The following is a 19,002-nucleotide window of genomic DNA, read 5'->3' as shown; positions in this document are numbered from 1 at the left end:
AGCAAAAGAGACATAGATGTAAAGAACATACTTTTGGAATCTGTGGGAGAAGACGAGGGAGGGATGATTTGAGAAAATAGCATTGAAACGTGTATTATTGAGAGAGTCAATTCCTAGGCAGATTGATAAGAAGTCCAGGGTCCCCAAGGAGGAGATAGGGGTCTGGAATTCTCAAGGAGGAGGAAAGGACAAACTTTTTTGTCTACATTCCTTAGTCTTAGTCCATTCCACAGCTCAGTTTAAACTCTGTACTAGGGATTATACAATAACAATGTATCCTGCTTGAGGACAGTTTCTTCTTCCTGAAAACCTTCTAACTAATCCTAATATCTTAGAATGTATATTATGGGAGTGGGTCTGGTAGGATCTTTCTATTGGTAAATTCTAATCCCGTTATCCTAAAATGTAAATTGTGGGAGTGAATCTGGTAAAATTTTCACAAACTTGAGACATTCTTTTGATTCATTGTAATAACTAATTAAAAGGTATATAACTCCATTGCTAACACTAGCAAGGGGGTATTCTTTCTGCCCCCTCCTGATGTCTATGTCAGAAGCTTTCTCTATCTCTTTTATACTTAAATAAAACTTTATTACACCAAAGCTCTGAGCAATCAAGCCTTGTCTCTGGCCCCAGATTGAATTCCTCTCCTCCGGAGGACAAGAATCCCGGCATCTTTCATGGTTCAGCAACAATCTTTCATTATCATATGTGAAACAGATCACCAGTCCAGGTTCGATGCATGAGACAGGGTGTTCAGGGCTGGTGCACTGGGATGACCCTGAGGGATGGGATGGGGAGGGAGGTGGGAGTGGGGTTCAGGATGGGGAACACATGTACACCCATGGCTGATTCATGTCAATGTATGGCAAAGACCACTACAATATCATAAAGTAATTAGCTTGCAATTAAAATTAATTAATTAATTAAAAAAAAAAAACCGTGGCTGTAGGTGGGGAACAAGGATGAAGGGTTAATTCAAACTGAAACTAAGGTACCAAGCCTGGGAGCTTAGGAGAGGGCCTCAAGTGAATAAAAAATACAAATAATATGGATATTGCAAGAGTTGACTAATTTGGAAGGATACATTGGTTAATTCCATTGATTCTGAGTTGATAACACACACTATTAACAAGACACGTAAGACTCTCAAGACTGTGTAAAGGCTGGTGGGTTATGAGCCTTTTGATTTGCTAACTTTACCAAATTGAGTGTACTACAGCAATATGAAGAGTCAAAATCACTCAAAAGTTGTTTATTATTTATAGAATTATTTTCCTAATCCCTTGAAGCACTGCCTGATTTTAGTTGAAATAACATAACACAAAGTGATTATTCAAGTGTCACAAGTAACTGGGCAAATGAACATATGCATGTACAGGCAAAGAGACTGTTAAAGGCATTTATTGTTGGAAAATATACAGTACCTAAATTAGTAGTTGTTTTACTATTTTTTCATTCATTGGAATGCATCCTTTGATTTGACATTCCTATTTCACATTACTTCTATATTGTGCACCCAAACATAAAAATTGAGAGAATTGATGTTGTGACTGGTGCTGAATTTGTTGATTTCTTTAATATATTTTATACATTGAACCATGATTAATTTTGAATTTTCTCTGAATTATTTCAACCACATGATTCTATAAGAGAAACTTGTTTGGGGGAGGATATATTTGGGACGACTGGTTTTTATTTGACCACATATGCAAAATAAATTGGAGTCTATTTATCTTGCTGCTGTTTGTTATCTAAAGTTTGTTATCTCAAAGTCATTGTTCTAAATCAAACAAGTTCAGAAATAATAGAGATTTGAGAACTTTAAGAGCATTATAGTGACATGCTTGATGACTATTTATAGTATATTTCAATAGGAAAGAAAATTACTTAGGAAGAGAATTTTTTTCTTCCTAATCTACCTTTACACTACAACTATAATAGACACTATGAACTTTATTCTATCTTGGTTCACTTGGAAAAATAAAAGTATATAAAAAAAGGTTCTAAGACAAATGGACTACTATTACTGCAGCCACAGCTATTAGTATTATTTATAATTGCTACTCTCTTCGAAAAGGAGCCCTTTGCCAAAGGAATCATAAAAGCTACCGATTTTTACTTTTGTAGAGATGGATTTGTGGATATTAATGTCTCCTTTTGTCACATCTTTTTTATTTTATCCAGCAAAGTAGAGAGAACAGCTAAACTAGGAAGAACAAATAGAAGTTCTTTGACTTGTATGACAGAAAATTCCCCCAGGTGGAAGCTTCAAACAGCTATAATAAATCTTGATTTAGAGAAGTATATTTCATAGTAGAAGATATTTCATTTCCCTAAACCACTGTATTGCACATGCCTATGAGAGACAAGCAAGAAACATGCAATTTTTATTGACTGATGAAAATAGGACTGATAGTTACTTAGAATTTGAGAAAAAAAAGTGTGCTAATTTTTGAAATTAAAATAAGCTATAAATTGTAGGATGGTATTAGTACTTACATTATAGGGTGTTTTGGAGATTAAAAGATAATCTGTATGAGGTTCTCATCACCATCAGTGTCTCACTGTAGGTATTCCATCAAATTGCCACCAGTGTTACTTCCATTACTACTCACAAAGCTCAAGCAACATAATATGCTAACTAAAAGTATTTATATTGACATTTAAATGACTTTCATTATATAAGAAGTCATTATTTAATCAGAGGGCAGTAGGACATGACTGAGCACACATGCACACATTCAATTAGAAATCATTTTTTTCCTATTCATTTTCACACATGAAGGTGATTTAACATACATTAGAATTAGTGGTACAGTTATCATAAACCTGGGGCTTCCCTGGTAGCTCACTGGTAAAGAATCTGCCTGCCAGTGCAATAGACAGGTTTGATTCCTGGGTTAGGAAGATCACCTGGAGAAGGAAAATGGCTACCCACTCTAGTATTCTTGCCTGGGAAATCCCAGGGACAGAGGAGCCTGGCGGGATACTGTCCATGGGGGCCACAAAAGAGTCAGACATGACTTAGCAACTAAAAAACAACAACATCATAAACCTACTTGATAATTTCTAATAGATAAAACCCAACTTTAATTAGCTGAGTCTTCACTCTAAACTTTCCATTCTAGTTTATTTAAACAAACTATATTTAATCCCAGGAAGAGTTTTCAGTTTATTTCATGAAGATATGCCATCATCAAGTTAGACTATAATGTAGGTGGGGGTTTGGAGAAGCTCTTCATGTAGCCATAGAGGGGCTGGACTGGAGAGAATGCAGTGTTAACAGAAAGAATAGAAGCTTGCTGGAGTTATCCAGGAATAAAATGAGGAAGAATGTGTTCATATTTACAAATAATGTGAAATGAAATGAAAAAGCAATGGCACCCTACTCCAGTACTCTTGCCTGGAAAATCCCATGGACAGAGGAGCCTGGTAGGCTGCAGTCCATGGGGTCGCTAAGAGTCAGACATGACTGAGCGACTTCACTTTCACTTTTCACATTCATGCATTGGAGAAGGAAATGGCAACCCACTCCAGTGTTCTTGCCTGGAGAATCCCAGGGATGGGGGAGCCTGGTGGGCTGCCGTCTATGGGGTCGCACAGAGTCGGACACGACTGAAGCGACTTAGCAGCAGTAGCAGCAGCAGAAATGAAAAAGAGAATAACACCCAACTTAGGTGGAAATGAATTTTTGGTGGTCCTAATTATTCAAAACAAAGTTGTGAATCTGTACCTTACTGGAAAAAAAAAAAAGTCCATAAGCATATACAATGGAAAACAATCCTCAACCGTTACTCAGGGTCTATCTATTTTTCCTTTGTATACAAATTATACAAATTTACTCCAGGTTATAAAAAAAGTGCTTTAAGATGAAGGAGAATAAAAAATATATCAAAGCAGAAAAACTAGTAGAAAAGCAACAATTTAATATCCTGAATGTGGGGAAATATGACCCAAAGCATGGCAATACCTCTAGGGACTATCTTAATCTCACATCATCAAGATGAGTTTGGTTATATTTATCCCTCAACAAGAGGGAAAATGTGTTTTTTCCAGAATTCTTAAGAGCTACAAATGGTCAATAGCAAAGTGAGGCTGAATCCCAAGAGCAAAGCAGGATAGGGGTGGGGAAAGAAAACAGCCATGTTTCCTAGTGGGCTGCCAGGAACAGGGAGGCAGCATCAGGAGGACTTGGGAGGAGACAGAGAGGAAACCAGAGGGCCTGGGAGTTGAAATAATGCCACGGACACCACCGGAACAGTCATCCCTTCCTAGCTATAACCAGGATCAACGTTCAGAACAATGTCCATCTACATTTCTGAAAGGCAGAGAAGTTTTCAATGACATCAATATTCTGACTAATGAGAAAAACCTGTTTTAAATATGCATTAATGTTTAAAACTTCTGTCACTGGAGAGAGAATAGCTTAACAGTTCTAAGAACCAACTTTGGAGCCAGGTGGATCTATGTTTAAGTCCCTATTTCATCTGGGTTGTACTTTTGGCAACATAGTTAATTAACCTCTCAGAGTCTTTCTTCATAATAGCAATAGCAATACCCACTTCATTTGGCTTGTTAGAAAGATGAAATAACATATCTAAAGTTGTATTAGTTATTGATTGCTGTACAATGAATTACCCCAAAACTTAGTGGCTAAAATCAACAAGCATTTATCGTGTCACAGTGACTAAATCCAGCCTACAGTTGAAAGAAGAGATTACACAAGGTAAGAATTCCAGGAGATAGGATCATTGGACCTTATCTTGGAAGCTATCTGTCACACTTGGGTTTAGCAAAGTGCTAGCACATAATGGAGAAGGAAATGGCAACCCACTCCAGTATTCTTGCCTGGAGAATCCCAGGGACAGAGGAGCCTAGTGGGCTGCTGTCTATGAGGTCGCACAGAGTCGGACACGACTGAAGTGACTTAGCAGCAGCAGCACATAATAAAGCTTAATATATGCTAGTGCCTATGATTAGTATCTTTTGGAAAACTCACAAAATAGCTCTTTATTTATGGTTAGTGGATGAATGAGGTACTACTTGTGCTCAAGCTTCAAAAATATCCTAAAGAACAAATAAAATATGAAACTCAAGTCACCAATCCTTAATCTAGTAAGTTATATCTGAACACACAGTATTAAAAATCATTTATATCAAGCAAACAGGGAGATAGTTAGAAGCAAAAGACCATGAGGAAGGTTAGCCTCATTTATCCACTCTGAAGACTTGTGAAAGTGGTGACTTGCTTTCACCATGACCACCAGAGTTTTCTATTCTGCAACTGAGGACACCAGAATTAAGTAGTCTTGCTATCCCTCACTATAGTAAGTCAAAGGGTGATGTGGGGAAAAGAAAAATGTTTACCCATCATCTCAGAAATTAGCAGGATAGCTAGACAATGATTTTTCTAAGTGGAATCAGTTTTCCTTCAAAGTATGTGAATACTAGCAGCAGGAAAAGAAAGAGGAATTAAAAGAATTTGATGGGTTAAATTCTTCACTGAAATAGCTGTCTCTCTAGCTTTTGCCAAGAAAATATGAAAGATGTCAAAACAGGTCATGACCACTGCTATAAACATGAGCAGCCCTCAGACGAGCACAATCTTGGACACTGTGGTGACCCTAAAACTGACAGGCTCAAATCCATTACACTCTGAATGTATCTTCACCCTCAACCCACCTACCAGAAAACTGTCCTAAGACAGGTGCTAATTTAAAGGCAGAATTAATTATAAGTGACTTTGTGACAGATGCTCTGCATTTGGACTCCAACTGAAAAAGCCTCTCTCTGTTCTGAGCACGATGCTGGTGTTCTACTCTACAGATTTCACTACAACCATGCAGTGCTATTTGGTGGGTGGCTTGCTTGCAACCTGTTTGGGCAAACCACTGTGACTTAGCCTAGTTTTCTGACTTCCCCAGCTTGCTGTCCCTCTTGTTGGCCTTTTCCTGTGTTTCCTGTGGCTAAAACACAGTTTTATTTGTCACAGTCTGTCAAGACACACAGGAGAAAGGGAGATCCATTCCAGAGAAATTTTCCTGCCCTTTCTTTCATTTATAAGCCAGACAAGGTACTTTGGATAGAAAGCACTGACCCTGCAAAGAGAGTACTGGCACTCTGGGACTAGTCTCTGCCTCAGTAATTCACAGCTACCATGTCAGTCACTACTCCCAGTTCCCTGAAAACCACCTGATTCCTTATGCTGGAGGAGAAACCTAGAATGCTTTAAGTATTTATTTTTAAGCTAACACCTTTTCATTTAAAAAATGTTGAAAACACATAACATTTTTAAGAAAAAAAATAAACAACAGGAATACAATTTCTAGTCTTCTAGATGAATTATTTTAAAAGTTCTCCATGTCCTATATTTGGGAAGTCCTTGATATATTATCAGACATAGAGAAAAAACATTTTCCTTATTTTTATACCTTATCTGCTGGGGTAAATGTTGTCCAATGATATTTATTTATATTTTTAATTTTGATTAGCATATTCTTGAGTTCAAACCAGCTATTTTGAACCCTGAATTCCAATATGCCATATAAGATAAGATAATTTTATTTTTCTCTTTATAGAAATTAAGCTTCACCCATTGATAAATTTGGAAAGTATTAGGGTGCTTGAGAAAACTTGCCTTCCTTTTTATCTACTTAAATCAGAATTTTTAGATATGCTTGATGCTACAAATGTTACTCTTATACCATATGTTTTGTCCACCAAACTTCCTGAACCTTATCAATTCTCTCTCATAGATTTTGTGTTTCAGATTGCCAGACTAACTGTGTAATCATTACATTCAATAATCATGATTTACAATATATAACACAAAGACAGTTATTTCTAACTATCTCTTGAAGTACATGCCATGGGCTAGATCTTTCCTGGCAGGCCCACTGACATTTTCTGGTGCTTCTTAGATAATAAAAACTCTATGGTCAAGTCTCCCAATACAGTTGCAAGAGAGTCATTATTTATGCTTACAGAATGGTCAAAATTCAATCTTGCTTTAAATTAGAATAATACTTCCTTCAAAATTTTTGCATCATAATTTTGTACTTTACTGTGAAATATGGCATTAATTTTCTCAGTGCTTTGACCAAAACTTCAATGACAACATCCTTGTCATACATACTCCTTTCTCTTCTTTGTCTTAGAACTTTTAGCAGTTATATTAGAATCCCCCCAATATTATCCATTAGTATATTTTACAGCACCTGTTCTCTATGTCAAATGCAAACTAAACCAAATCTCATGTGTCTATAGGTTTATTTTGTTTGATTTTCAGAAAAAAAAAACCCACCTTATTTTTGTTTTACCTTCTACTTACCATGAAGGGTCATAGGCTTTTCCCAATGGAGATAACCAAAGACCTAAATTCCATCTGCAGGGCCCCCAAAGAGACCCAGAGAAGACAATGTTGTCTTAGTAAAGCCCTACCATGTTAATATTAAGACTATTAGAGCTACCCCAGTCCATCTATTTTGCTTCTCTATCCCTTCAGTATTCTTGTTATCCTACTGTCTACATTATCTCACCCTGGTAAGACATCCTGATTTTCCATCACTCTGCTCCTCAGCTCCTATGCTCTGCTATGAATGTACTCTTCCTGCCAATTTCCTACCACTGTTTTATTCATCCTAGTTATGCTCATCAGGATACCTGGCACCAAAATCCATGAGCTTTATATAAATGAAAGTTCATCTAAATTTACATTCTAATGTGTGAAAATTCCTTTGCTCCCCATTTTTTTTGCTCATATTCTAACAGAAATTAAATAATGTATAGAAATCATACTCCTTACTGGCCACTCTGGTAAAAGTTTACCCGTCTCTGACTCTTTCAATTAAGAGCAGACAAGGTATCAACCATTTCTGTCCTTTTCATCTCAATTGGATCTCTAGCGACACTTTCCACATTGATACTAAGAGGACAATTATAGGTCATGCATGTCTTAACCATGCTTTGGGGCATAGATCTCCTACATGTTAGTTATGTCACACCCATGGAATCTATTCCCTGTCTTCATGAAACCCAGCCTTAAATCATTCATCTCAATTTACGATATGTTTTTTTTTTTTAACCTGTGCTCCAAAGTAGAGATATAGGAATTTTCTACGCAATCAGGAAGATCTGATTTGTCCAATATCCCAGCAGACCAATATCATTTTTATTCTGCTAAAATACAACTCTTTTTATGTAACCCCTCGCCTAAGTACCTTTAATGGCTTGCCTTTACCTACAAGAGCAGAATGACAGTTTGGAGTTGAGCTCCTGAACCATTGAGACTGGACTATACTGAAGATAAGACTACCAGATTTGGCAAATAAAAATAGAGGACTTTATCTGGCAACTTTAATTGAAGGCTAACCAGCTGCAACAGTGAGACCATACTACACCCACATCATACAAATACTGTGGCTGTTACTCTTTAAAATTCCAAACAAGGAGTACAGAATGGACACTGACCAATCAGAATGGCTGCAGATGATTACCAAGTGATAAGGCTGAATCAATGCATCTTTATAACACATCTGCCTCACATGCATACTATGTTCCTCAAAAAAAGTACCAGTCCTTTTCTTTATCCTTCCAAATATTACCCATGTTTTAAAGATTTCTAAATGTTAACTTTCTCTCTAAAATCTTTCTGAACTAACTGAAGCAGTTTGAATTTGTTATCAAAGATCAAATTCATAACTTCCTTCTCTGAATTTCTCTAGCAAGTACTGCTTACGTAACTCATTTAGAGAGATGCTCCTGGTGGAAGGCAACCCTCCATAGACCTTTTGCATTTATGCCTATTTTATAAGAAGAGGCACTGACTGGTCTTTGTTCTGGACTATCCTTTCAAAGACGATTATACAGCAAACAGCTCTGGAAAATAGACAGGTTGTCTCCCTCTGAAGCAAACAGCAGGTATGCTTACAGCCTCTTATAAAAAAGTAAACTCAGGTTGCCTAAACATATGGTTTCTTTCCTATACCAAAACACAATGAGTGTGCGAACATTCACCTGGCCCATTTGTATCACTTCTTTGGGACTTAGAGGCAAGGGGGAACTGATTCAAATATGCCCATGTAACTTTCATGCCCATGTAAGTTTCATACCTATGTAAATTTCTGTTCTGTAAGTAATCAAATCTTGTTCTCTGACCTAAGGGTCTCATGTCTTCTACCAGTATCCAGGAAACTAACTGTGACAGGGCAACTTGTAAGCTTTTAAGTATGGAAAAGTCTCAAACCCTTCACAGTTGTTGACACTACTTTGTCATTTAAATGTTTCACACAGGTAAATCTAATATCTCCAACAAGATTATGCTTAGTAGATTCCACCTTTCATTCAGTACCTAGCTCTGCATGTAGCAACAGTTCCACATAAGATCTCATTGAATGATACTTCCACGTATTTTGAGAGACAAACAAAAATTTAAAGGGGAGATGATATAGAAGATGTTTAGCAAAGATTATAAACAAGGAAGGATGTCTTATTGAGAAATTGGGCATTGGCTTAAAGTTAAGGGTAAAGTTAAACTCAGAATGCTAGGGGCTTCCCAGGTGACTCAGCAGTAACATATCTGCCTGCAATGCAGGAGACGCAGAAGAACGCGGACTCAGTCCTTGGGTCAGGAAGATTCTCTGAAGGAGGAAATGGCAACCCACTCCAGTATTCTTGCCTGGAAAATTCCATGGACAGAGGAGCCTGAGGGGTTGCAAAGAGTCAGACGCCTGGGCAACTGAGCAGAATACTAGGGAAAGATTCAGGCAAAGTGAAAAACCTGATTTCTAAATTTGTGTTGCATATTAGCTACTGCCCAATTTGCAAAGAGCCTACATCACAGTCAGCCTTGCCATCTCCTATGAATTACTGACTTTTCTTCTATGCCTACTTGATGGCATTAAGGATGCCACAGCCATGGTGACCATTCAGGTGGACTGCAGGAGTTAGGAAGGCACCAACACAGAGCTCCTTTAAGCCTTGAACTGAGGCAGAGGGGTTGGGGAGTTACCAGTCATCTGGCTGTGGACCTCCAAATAGCTATAGGCCATTCTGGCTTTAGTAATAAGCCTGTATAATGACTCTGGACAGGAGCTACATGCAACATTGCTGTCACGTTGAGGGTCATGCACCAGAGCACCGTGCTATACGAAAACAGAAACATTCATTTGAAAATATGCACATTTTACAATAGCCTGACATTAGACTAGCCTCAAGCTGCTGCTGCTGCTGCTTTTAAGTTACTTCAGTAGTGTCCGACTCTGTGCGACCCCATAGACGGCAGCCCACCAGCCTCCCCAGTCCCTGGGATTCTCCAGGCAAGAACACTGGAGTGGATTGCCGTTTCCTTCTCCAATGCATGAAAGTGAAAAGTGAAAGTGAAGTCACTCAGTTGTGTCTAACTCTTACCGACCCCATGGACCACAGACTACCAGGCTCCTCCGTCCATGGGATTTTCCAGGCAAGAGTACTGGAGTGGGTGCCATTGCCTTCTCTGGGCCTCAACCTACCTGTATTTATTTAGAAAGAGAAAATTGTAGTGTTGCTCATCCTAGAAGCTCAGGTAAAAGTGTTTATATTATAACTGAATTGATCTCTCCAGCATTCCACAGGTTATATGTGGTAAAATATATAATTTCTGTCATTAAAGAAGGCCGATGGAATAATATTTGACTTTGAAGCAGTAATTTAGAAAATCAAAACCTTTCTTGACCTGAAGTATTAAATTCCAAATAGACAATGATTATGAACTAAATGTCAAAATTTTTCTAGCCTCTTTTCACTGACTTTTAAAATTTTCACAGGACAATTTTGGGTGCCCTCATGCTGAGTCTCATCACCCATCAGAAGACTTGAATTAAAAACATCTGATAGACTGAGCTGGCTTATAAATTCATTTTAATCATGTTCAAATATCCACATCAAGGCTTGGAGCCTGATAAGTGGGCTTTTTTAATAAGCATATTATAAGCCAGCAGGAGTCATCTTCCTAGTTACATTTTCATGCAAGAATTAGATATTAGGAGATTCCTAGGTCAGTGTAATCAACGGCAATCTAAACTTTTTCTTAAGAATTACCAGCTTCTGGAAATGGGCTATTAGGACTTCCAAATGGGGTAGAAAATGGCAGGAACAAAAGCATTGTATTATGATGTTTTTCTGATATTCTCAAGCCTCTTATCCTAAAGCCTAAAATTAAAGCATAAATATCCATAAATAAAAGGTAGTTAAGTAACAGGTTTATAAAACATATATTCTACAAGTTTTCTGCAAGCTTTTTTTCCCCTACAAGTTTTTTTTTTCCTTTCCCTTCAACAAGACCTAAACTTGGACATCAACAAAGTTTATCTTGCCCACTTCCTCCCTAGCCTAAGTCAGATGTTCAACCCCAAGCTTCTTGCTGGCTGTCAGGGCTCCACAATTTACTCTTGGTGCCACTGTCCAGGTCTCTCTGCTCTCTAGTCCTCAGCCTCAGGCTTCTCGAGTGTGCGTGTGTGTGCTCTGTTGTGTCTGACTCTTTGCAACCCCAAGGACTGTAGCCTGCTAGCCTCCTCGGTCCATGGGATTTCCCAGGCAAGAATACTGGAGCAGGTTACCATTTCCTTCTCTAGAGGATCTTCCTGACCCAGGGATCGAACCTACATCTCTCAAGTCTCCTGCATTGGCAAGCAGGTTCTTTAACACTAGCGCCACGTGTAGCCACACCCAATGACTTACAGTGCCATGGAAAAGGGAAATGTCAACCATTTCACACATTACTCTTGAGTCAAAAAAAGTGCACCTTGTCCCAAGCTTCCTGAGAATGATTTCCTTAACACCAGAAGGTTATTCTAAAAGTCACCTAATACAGTCCCTGGTACATATGTTCAGTAAATGTTTTTTTTAATTGAATTGAACTAATTGTGATAATATTTGGCAGAGTGGGGGAGAGAAGGCATTCTGGTTCTCACACATTATTACACTATACCCAGACATAGGGCCTGATCGCAACTGACTAATCAATCTTGAATAGAGAGAGAGACACCATAGATGGCTGAGTACAAATATCAGCTGAAAAAAATAACTCAATAATTCATTGTGCAAGCAAATTTGAGCCACTTGATATTCATTATCAATCCTTCAACTCAGATACAAATCATAATGATAAGCATAAAACGAGACAACTTTAAACACTTACTACATACTATATATTATGGCAATCATGTTATATAGGCTGCATCTGCATTGGGTTGTACAACATGTATCAGTTAAGGCATATTAATTATTACTTGGAACAAATGGCCTGGAAATAGCAGTGATTCATAACAGCAAAGATCTACTTTTGTGTCACATTGTGGCCAGTTGAGGCTTACAGAGCACTGTGTCAACACTTGCTTCCATGATCCCCAAAAGAGTGCAAGGTTTACAGAAACTTAGGGTGTGTAAAGGTGTCTTCTTGGAAAACACACGCATCACTTTGACTCACATTTTATTGGCCAAGCAGATACTGACTTCAAATATGTCCAGAAGAAGAACCTAGGGTATTATTAACAACCTTAATAATACCAACTTAATATCTGAGCCTCAGGAGACTTTGGAGTTTATCTTGTAATATCCTGTCATTTTACAGATGTGAGATGGAGACCCAGAGAGATGAAAGTCACATAGTCATTCAATGGTATAGACAGAAGACAGATCCTGGGATCCAAAGACTTCTTGTTACACACACACACACACAAATACACACACGATTTTCTATTTCTTTATTTTTTTAAATTATTATTTTTTTTTGAAGATAACTGCTTTACAGAATTTTGCTCAGTTCAGTCGCTCAGTCATGTCCAGTTCTTTGCAACCCCATGGACTGCTGCATGCCAGGCCCCCTGTCCATCACCAATTCCCGGAGCTTACTCAAACTCATGTGAATAGAGTCAGTGATGCCATCCAACCAACTCATCCTCTGTCTTCCCCTTCTCCTCAAGCCTGCAATCTTCCCCAGCATCAGAGTCTTTTCCAATGAGTTAGTTCTTCACATCAGGTGGCCAAAGAATTGGAGTTTCAGCTTCAGCATCACTCCTTCCAATGAATATTCAGAACTAATTTCCTTTAGGATGGACTGTTTGGATCTCCTTGCAGTCCAAGAGACTCTCAAGGGGCTTCTCCAACACCACCGTTCAAAAGCATCAATTCTTCAGTGCTCACCTTTCTTTATAGTCCAACTCCCACATCCATACATGATTACTGGAAAAATCATAGCTTTGACTAGACGGACCTTTGTCAGCAAAGTAACGTCTCTGCTTTTTAATATACTATCTAGGTTGACCATAGCTCTTCTTCCAAGGAGCAAGAGACTTTTAATTTCATGGCTGCAGTCACAATATGCAGTGATTTTGGAGCCCAAGAAAAGAAAGCCTCTCATTCTTTCCATTGTTTCCCTATCTGTTTGCCATGAAGTGATGGGACCCGATGCCATGATCTTAGTTTTCTGAATGTTGAATTTTAAGCCAGCTTTTTCACTCTCCTCTTTCACTTTCATCAAGAGGCTCTTTAGTTCTTCCTCACTTTCTGCCAGAACAGTGGTGTGTCATCTGCATATCTGAGGTTATTGATATTTGTCCCAGCAATCTTGATTTCAGCTTGTGCTTCATCCAGCCTGGCATTGTGCATGATGTACTCTGCATAGAAGTTAAATAAGCAGGGTGACAATATACAGCCTTTTACTCCTTTCCAGGTTTGGAACCAGTCTGTAGTTTCATGTCTGTATCTAACTGTTGCTTCTTCATCTGTATACAGATTTCTCAGGAGGCAGGTCAGGTGGTCTGGTATTCCCATCTCTTTAAGAATTTTCTACAGTTTATTGTGATCCACACAGTCAAAGGCTTCGGCATAGTCAATAAAGCAGAAGTAGATGTTTTTCTGGAACTCTCTTGCTTTTTCAATGATCCAATGAATATTGGCAATTTGATCTCTGGTTCTTCTGCCTTTTCTAAAACCAGCTTGAACATCCGAAATTTCACAATTCACGTACTGTTGAAGCCTGGCTGGGAGAATTTTGAGCATCAGGAAGCTTCCATAAGCCTCTTGTCCTTATCCATCAGAGGGCAGACAGAATGAAAACCATAGTCACAGAAAACTAACCAAACTGATCACATGGACCACAGCCTTGTCTAACTCAATGAAACTATGAGCCACGCTGTGTAGGGCTACCCAAGATGGATGTGTCATGGTGGAGAGTTCTGACAAACGTGCTCTTGGAGAAGGGACTGGCAAACCATCACAGTATTCTTGCCTTGGGAACCCCATGAACAGCATGAAAAGGCAAAAAGATAGGATACTGAAAGATGAGCTCCCCAGGTCGGAAGGTGTCCAACATACTACTGGAGATGAGTGGAGAACTAATTTCAGAAAGAATGAAGAGATGGAGCCAAAGCAAAAACAACACCCAGTTGTGGATGTGACTGGTGATGGAAGTAAAGTCCGATGATGTAAAGAGCAATATTGCATAGGAACCTGGAATGTTAGGTCCATGAATCAAGGCAAATTAGAAGTAGTCAAACAGGAGACAGCAAGAGTGAACATCGACATTCTAGGAATCTGTGGACTGAAATGGACTGGAGTGGGTGAATTTAACTCAGATGACCATTATTATCTACTACTGTGGGCAAGAATCCCTTAGAACAAATGATGTAGCCATCATAGTCAACAAAAGAGTCTGAAATGCAGTACTTGGATGCAGTCTCAAAAATGACAGAATAATTCTGTTTGTTTCCAAGGCAAATGATTCAATATCACAGTAATCCAAGTCTATGCCCCAATCAGTAATGCTGAAGAAGATGAAGTTGAACGGTTCTATGAAGACCTACAAGACCTTCTAGAACTAACACCCAAAAAAGATGTCCTTTTCATTATAGGGGACTGGAATGCAAAAGTAGGAATCAAGAGATACCTGGAGTAATGGGCAAATTTGGCCCTGGAGTACAAAACAAAGCAGGTCAAAGGCTAATAGAGTTTTGCCAAGAGAATGCACTGGTCCTAGCAAATACCCTCTTCCAACAACACGAGAAGACTCTACACATGGACGTCACCAGATGGTCAATATTGAAATCAAATTGATTATATATTCTTTGCAGCAAAAGATGGAGACATTCTATATAGTCAGCAAAAACAAGACCGGGAGCTGACGTGGCTCAGATCATGAACTCCTTATTGCAAAATTTGGACTTATATTGAAGAAAGTAGGGAAAACCACTAGACCATTCAGGTATGACCTAAATCATATCCCTTATGATTATACAGTGGAAGTGAGAAATAGATTCAAGGGATTAGATCTGAGAGACAGAGTGCCTAAAGAACTATGGATGGAGGTTCATGACATTGTACAAGAGGCAGTGATTGAGACCATACCCAAGAAAAAGAAATGCAAAAAGGCAAAATAGTTGTCTGAAGAGGCCTTACAAATAGCTGAGAAATGAAGAGAAGCTAAAGGCAAAGGAGAAAAGGACAGATATACCCATTTGAATGCAGAGTTCCAAAGAATAGAAAGGAGAGATAAGAAAGCCTTCCTCAGTGATCAATGCAAAGAAATAGAGGAAAACAATAGAAAGGGAAAGACCAGAGATCTCTTCAAGAAAATTAGAGATACCAAAGCAACATTTCATGCAAAGATGGGCACAATAAAGGACAGAAATAGTATAGACCTAAGAGAACCAAAAGATATTAAGAAGAGGTGGCAAGAACACATAGAAGAACTATACACAAAAGATCTTCATGACCAAATAACCACGATGGTGTGATCACTCACCTAGAGCCAGACATCCTGGAATGTGAAGTCAAGGGGGCCTTAGGAAGCATCACTATGAACAAAGCTAGTGGAGGTGATGCAATTCCAGTTGAGCTATTTCAAATCCTAAAAGATTATGCTGTGAAAGTGCTGCACTCAACATGCCAGCAAATTTGGAAAACTCAGCAGTGGCTACAGGACTATAAGGTCAGTTTTCATTCCAATTCCAAAGAAAGGCAATGCCAAAGAATGTTCAAACTACCACACAATTGCACTCATCTTACATTAGCAAAGTAATGTTCAAAATTCTCCAAGCCAGGCTTCAACAGAATTTTGTTGGTTTCTGTCAAACATCAGCATGAATCAGACATAGGTATATATATGTCCCCTCCCTCTTGAACCTCCCTTCTTAGTTCTTTAATTTTGTATCTATATAAGATGATGGATGTTTACCAAACTTATTGTGGTTATCATTTCATGATATATCATTTCATACATCACTTCATATATATGTCAAATCATTATGCTGTATCCCTTAAACTTGTATAGTGCTGTATAACAATTATATATCAGTAAAACTGGAGGAATAAAAAGAGAATGAGAGAGAAAGAAATAAAAAGAAAGAAAAAACTTGGGCTCAGATATAGGATTTTCACACTAAAGCAATCGTACTATTGGAGGAAACTTGTCTTTGCAAAGAAACAGATAAGGCAACATTTGGTAAAAGGGTTGTTTTGCTAGTTCATTTAGTTCAAAGAAAGTTGTATTGTACTGTATGCTTTAGTTTAGTTTTGTTCTTCCCAGATATTTACTTATGATGGCATCTAGAAAGGTCTTTAAAGAAAGTTCTTAAAATGACAACAAAGAACTAATTGAAAGTAACTAGACTGCCTGATAGCTAATACGATAAGTTAAAACTATAATGATAGCAACATATATCACACACTGTCTATGTACCAGGCACCATTCTAACATTTAAGAGGTACTAGTTCCTATAATCCCCAGAACAGCCTTTTGGGGTATGCACTAATATTTTCCTCATTTGACTGAAGTACCTGAGGAACCAAGAGATTAAATAACTTGCCCAAGTCCACACAGATATTAAGTAGCAGATCTAAGATTTGAACTTGGACATTCTGGCTATGTAGTCTGCACTCAGTCTCTGCCATCCTAAACCACTGCACTACATGTGAGGACTTCATTTACCTGTTGATCTAGCATGAAATAATACCCGCAACAAGCTACAGTTAATATACAGTGTCTGTCTAATTTTAATGTATAGCTCTTTCAGTAGTGCATGGCAGAAGGAGATGTCCCTGGTCTATCTAGCTTATTCCATTCTGTCTGCTGGACTCTGTAAATTCCTTGAGGGCAAAGATCAAGCCAACACTCAGCAACATGCCAGCAACATAATCAATGCATAATAACTATCTGTGGGACAAATAAATGAATTCATGTTCTCTATTGCTTCTAATTTATCATTGTCACTCATAATATCTAAACTAGAAAATCTTTTTATTAGAAGGTTAAAAACTTTTAATACACATTTCCAAAACTGTTAAGTTGTTGGTCTGAAAATTCATATTTGTTAACTGTTAATTTCTACCAATGTGCTTTGAAAATGTTTGGCTGTGCATTTTGCCCAAGAAATAGCTTATTGGTGTCTACTGCACTATATACTCTTCAGACCTCCCCTATTCTTTAGCCATTTGGTACCATGTACTAAAGCCTCATATGTACCCTTCAGCACCCTGAGAAGAAGCTCTGCCTGAGTTCACTGGAAGAAATTCAGTTGTCTAGTTGCCCTATTACATGTGAATTCCCCACTGCTCCCTAGTGTCTTCCCCACTGTCCAGAATCCAGTCTCAGAGATTATAGAAACAGGTCAGAAAAATCTGATACCAAACAGAAGATTCACAAAGCTCAGTGTTTTGTGTAGGCATGTACACTGAAAATTTATTTTTTGCCTTTGATGTATTGATCACCAAGTGCAAAAAAACAGGCAGAAGTTAGGCACAAGGAGGGAACAATAGAGGAAAAAAAAGAAACTTCAAGATTGACTCAGTTCAGTCACTCACTCGTGTCCAACTCTTTGTGACCCCATGGACTGCAGCACACCAGGCCTCCCTGTCCATCACCAACTCCCGAAGCTTACTCAAACTCATGTCGATAGAGTCCGTGATGCCATCCAACCATCTCATCCTCTGTTGTCCCCTTTTCCTCCTGTTTTCAATCTCTCCCAGCATCAGGGTCTTTTCCAATGAGTCAATTCTTCGCATCAGGTGGCCAAAGTATTGGAGTTTCAGCTTCAGCATCAGCACTGCCAATGAATATTCAGGACTGATCTCCTTTAGGATGGACTGGTTGGATCTCCTTGCAGTCCAAGGGACTCTCAAGAGTCTTCTCAGCCACCACAGTTCAAAAGCATCAATTTTTTGGTGCTCGGCTTTCTTTATAGTCCAACTCTCACATCCATACATGACTACTGGAAAAACCATAGCTTTGACTAGAAAGACTTTTGTCAGCAAAGTAATGTCTCTGCTTTTTAATATGCTGTCTAAGTTGGTCATAGCTTTTCTTCCAAGGAACAAGTAGCTTTTAATTTCATGGCTGCAGTCACCACGTGCAGTGATTTTGGAGCCCAAGATTGACTGTTATATCCTAAACTGTGTGGTGCATATCAGGAGATACACCCTCCCCAACTCCCTTCTAGTTATTACAGTAAGTACCTAGTTTCCTATTTGAACTCAGCTTTACATAACTAATAGGAAGTTCTTAAGGAATTTGAAAAAGAGCCATTATCCTAGAGCAGGGGTCCCCAACCTCCAGGATTGAACACCTGATGATATGAGGTGGAAGTGAGTTATAATCGAAATAAAGTGCACAGTAAATGTAAAGTACTGAAAACATCCTGAAACAATCCCCATTTCCCCAGGTCCATGGAAAGACTGTCTTCCACGAAACTGGTCCCTGGTGCCAAAAGTTTAGGGACTACTGTCCTAGAGTGTAATTCCTCAAATTGTGCTCCCTTGTCTTGTTTTGTCTAAAAATGCTATGTATGCTTCCTGCTAAATGGGTTCTTTAATCAAACAGACTAGGAAAAAAGAGACAATTAAATGGATTTCTTTGTATAGACTATTTAGATACTTTTCAATGTATGTGATCAGATGCTCATTCATGTCCAACACTTTGCAGCCCCATGGACTGTAGCCCACTAGGCTCCTCTGTCCATGGGATTCTCT

The sequence above is a fragment of the Giraffa tippelskirchi genome, chromosome 10 (genome assembly GCF_054371585.1).
Source record: "Giraffa tippelskirchi isolate mGirTip1 chromosome 10, T2T-mGirTip1v1.2.pri, whole genome shotgun sequence".
Classification (NCBI taxonomy): Eukaryota; Metazoa; Chordata; class Mammalia; order Artiodactyla; family Giraffidae; genus Giraffa; species Giraffa tippelskirchi.
This window is presented reverse-complemented; position numbering follows the sequence as displayed.